Source organism: Hyaena hyaena, unplaced genomic scaffold (assembly GCF_003009895.1).
Source record: "Hyaena hyaena isolate Hyena2069 unplaced genomic scaffold, ASM300989v1 scaffold_228, whole genome shotgun sequence".
Taxonomy (NCBI): Eukaryota; Metazoa; Chordata; class Mammalia; order Carnivora; family Hyaenidae; genus Hyaena; species Hyaena hyaena.
In genome coordinates, this window is record NW_024080860.1 from 2,353,268 (window position 1) to 2,357,250 (window position 3,983).

At 58.7% G+C, this 3,983-nt stretch overlaps 1 long non-coding RNA gene across 1 annotated transcript; it reads left to right on the top strand.

Annotated features, from left to right (window-relative positions):
* Nucleotides 1-2,319: 2,319 nt before the first annotated feature.
* On the top strand, nt 2,320-3,759 carry LOC120239340. Its single transcript, XR_005530407.1, has 4 exons — nt 2,320-2,342; nt 2,545-2,613; nt 3,106-3,210; nt 3,732-3,759. It is a non-coding gene; the product is annotated as an uncharacterized LOC120239340 (long non-coding RNA).
* The last annotated feature ends 224 nt before the right edge of the window (nt 3,760-3,983 follow it).

A 3,983-nucleotide genomic window follows, 5' to 3' on the forward strand; every position in this document is an offset into this window, starting at 1 on the left:
ATCTGCCCTTTTCAACAGACCTTGAGAAAGCCCAGTTCCAGTGTTTGCAAGCCCCACCTCGTCTCCCACACATCCTTGTTGCCTGGAAAGCCTACTTGCCCTCATCCCAGTGCCCTCGCTAACCTTTTAGCCTTGCCTCTCAGTCGGCCAACTCACATCTAGCGCACCCAAACTCTGTGGCCCACATCTTGATCCAATCTGCGGGTTTGGGAGAGGCCCTTGCTCTGCCCTTACCCACCCTTTCCCCTTAAGGGCCAAAGGTTGGGTTCCATCACAGGCTTCAATCCCTTTCCTTGCCCATCGCCCTGGCCTGGTGGGGCACTCTGCCTTTCCTGGCTTCTCCCTCTGCCACCTTGTGGGTGGAAGTGGCTAGGGGGACGTGCAAGGTCCAGCTGTCCAACACGTATTACTTTCCTTCCTCCCGCCCTTTCTCTCCCCCCCCTGCCTCCCTCTAAGCCTCTTGAGCCTCTGTGTCAGTGTCCCCTCTCTCCTCTCTGTGCCCCTAACCTCCCACTCCCGGGACCTCCCAGACACTTAGCTCCTCATTGCCCATAGTCTGCTCCTCCATTCCTCTCCCCCATGACCTCTTGACCACCCACCCCGTGTGCAGGACGGAGAGTGAGCCTGGAAGTGAAATAGAATTTTAATACCCTGTTGACCCTCTGGTGATGCATCTGTCCAAGTCTGCCCCCTCTGACGGGCTTCCTCCAACTTTGCACAATGTTGCTGTTTCACAGGCTCCCTTCCCATGTCCCCAAACCAGTGGCCTGAAGCAGGACAGGAAACCAGGGGTTTCGGCTGGGGAGGGTGGGTTCCTCAGCCCAGTATGGGCCTATCTTCTGGTTCTAACCAGGCTTCCTTCTAGTACAACTGGAACCCCCACCCCCAGATACTTCTGGACATCTCTCCCTTTCTCTGGTTCCATTAAGGCGGGGTTTTTTTGGGGGGTGGGTGGGGACTTGGACAGTTTTCTATTTCAGTGCAAATAGTAACAGCTGCAATTGTACAGGCCGTCTTCTACACCGGATCCTCACAGCCTCCCCTGAGAGAGGAAATAGAGGCTCAGAAAGATCAAAGCGACTTCCAAGTCATTCAGAGTAGCTGGGAGCCTGGCAAGGACTAGAGTTCATGTCTGTCCCCAGCCCAGAGCATGCCTCAGACCCTTACTGGGTGTGGCAGGGACTGCTTGAATTTCTTGTTGGACGATGGACACTTGCTGAGGATTTGTTGACATTAAGCACAGGGGTCACTGGGGATGGAATCAAAGCCGTGGGCAGAGGAGGGAGCCAGGAGGTGGGAGAAGGTGGGCACAGAAGACCCCCGCTGCTTCCTCATGTCCCCCAGCTCCAGTTTTGCTGCTGTGCTGCTGCCTTGCTTGTCTGCCTTCAGCACCCGGCCACACTGCCACCCTCCCTGTCACTTCAACCGTGGTTGTATTACAATAAAAAGGACCCTCAGCCCACCCTCTGTGTCTGTTTCACTTGTCAGTGGGGGCAGGGGGAGGCACATTATCCTCTCCCCTTCCCCAGCAGCCTGTATTAGTTCTCTAAGCCCTGTAGCAATGGGGCTAATGGCTTCATAGAGCTGGAGAGGGCTGCTAGCCTTGCGCAACCCCACCCTCACCCCAGCCAAGCGGCTGAACAGAGCTGTAGATCAGAAGCCAGGCTGGCAGCTGCGATGCGCCCCAACAAGCCTGGGTCTCCTTTCCTCTTGTCCTGGGAGGCCTCTTCTATCCAAAATTTATGGGCTTTTCTCCCAAGTTCCCCTTGGCTACCAGGACCCGCCTCCCTCAGCCCCAGAATCTAGGCATCTAACTCCAAGCTCTCCTAGCTTTCTGGATTCCTGGGTGGTCATCGCCAGAAAGGGGGAGGAAGTGAAGGGATCTCGGGCACCATCCCCACCCCAAACATGCCCGGAGCCAAGCTCCAGAGCTCCGAGGGAAGGGGATGCTGGGTTGAATTTGGCAGATTTTTGCGTACCTGACCCTGGCGTGGGTGCCCCTAGGAGCATATGGAATGTGCCCTACAATTCCCCGTCTGATATGATCCATGGGAGACACTGAGGACAGAACTTCCCTAGAGGGAGGTGTATCGGGCAGTGACACGGACTGAAAAATGGCCTTCTGTAAGAGTTGGCAGGACAAGGTGAACAGGGACTGGGGATCCAGTGCTGGGGTGTGGGAAGCAGCCCCCCCCCCCCGGGTCGTCTCACACTGCCCACCTCCCCGCAGTGGTCTTCCTCCACCTCAGCAATCAGCAGGAATTCGTCCCTCTCCTGGCCACCTCCCATTATGACACCGACCATCTGCACCTGACCTCTGGCAGATCTTCGACAACCTCCTGGTGAGTGAGGGGGCCCCCTGCTCAGAGAAGCAGTGTGCCCCTCTCTGAAGGAGGATGCAGACGCACGTGCACACGCACAAGTGCTCACCTGCAGGGTCTGCTTCTACCTCGGGACAGGCTGTTGTGGTAGTGGGTTTCCTGGGTGGGACCAGATGGAGTGAAGAGGGCACAGGACAAGGTGCGCAACACTCCCCTCCCGCAGGACTGGCAGGAGCAGTACATTCACGAGAACTACAGCCGGGCCCTGGAAGGGCAGGGACTTGTGGAGCAGGTGAGTCCCCCGTGGGACCCCAGACTGCCCTGGTGGCCGTCGCACCCTGAGTCCACTGCTTGGATTAGCGGTCTCCCAGCACTCCTCCCTCCCATGCGTCAGGCTGCTCTCTGCAGGCAGATAAGGGCGCAGGCTGGGCAGAAAGGCCTTCCAGCTCCCCACCCACCACTACCCCAGTGGTCCTCGGGGCTGTTACTGTTATGGGTGAAGCGACAGTTTTGTAAAGAAGCTCCGAGCCCGGGACCCCAGCACCTCCTGCCACCTGTGCTGTGCTCTCTGAGCTGCTCCCACCATCTCTGATCCAACCTGGTCCCACGCTGGCTGTGGCCCATCCCTGTATTCAGACCCCCATGTCACCAGCTCCTCTGTGTCTTGCCTTCCCTTTTCGCTCCCGGTCTTTTCTCCCCTCTTTTGGCTGCCTGGCTTCTCCTGGAGAGGTCTCCGAGGGCAGCCCCCCACCCAGACTCTGTCCTTCCTCCCCCGCCTCCTCAGCCGTGTCCAGACGTGTATTGGTTCCCGCTGCTGTCAGACCAGATGTGTGACGAGCTGGTGGAGGAAATGGAGCATTATGGCCAGTGGTCAGGAGGCGGGCATGAGGTAAGGGGGCCTGGGGCAAGGAGGAGACAGGGTCCCTGGGGGAGGGAGGTGTGGCTGTAAGCCAGCGACATGGAATCTAGAGTGGCACCAGAGGGGTCGCCAAGAGGGAGGGGACTCACAGAGGGCATGGCTGTGATCATTCATTCATTCAAGAAATACAAGTCCCAGGTGGCGACCACAGGCCCAGGCGGGGTGGTGCATTGGGTTGCGCGGGCCCTGTCCGCCCCACCCCCTGCACATCACCACCTACAGTCAGTAGCAGGAGCCGAGCTTCTGAAGGCTGGGATGAGCAGCTCAGAGGCTGTGGGAGTCATAGAACAGGCCCTTGGCCCAGACATGGGGAACCTGAGAGGCTTCACAGAAGAGGTGACGTCTTCACTGAGACATAAAGGGCCTGCAGGAGTGAGTCAGGCTGAGTGGATGAGGCTGCCAGACATGGTTCCACAAGCTTTATGACCCAGGGCAAGAGGAGGGGGGAGGCTGGCGCCACCCCATTGGGACTCAGTGCCCACCGCCCACAGGACTCCAGGCTGGCCAGAGGCTATGAGAACATGCCCACCGTGGACATCCACATGAAGCAGGGCTATGAGGACCGGTGGCTGCAGCTGCTGGAGACTGTGCTGAGGACGGAGCACTGCAGCTGCTGAGTACGCGGGGCCCATGACAGAGAACCTGTTCCCAGGCGACCACACCAAGGTGGACCACTGCCCCTGTCCCCAGCGCCCTGCCCCCTCCCCTGCCTCCACATCTCTACAACACATTCCTGGCCAGAG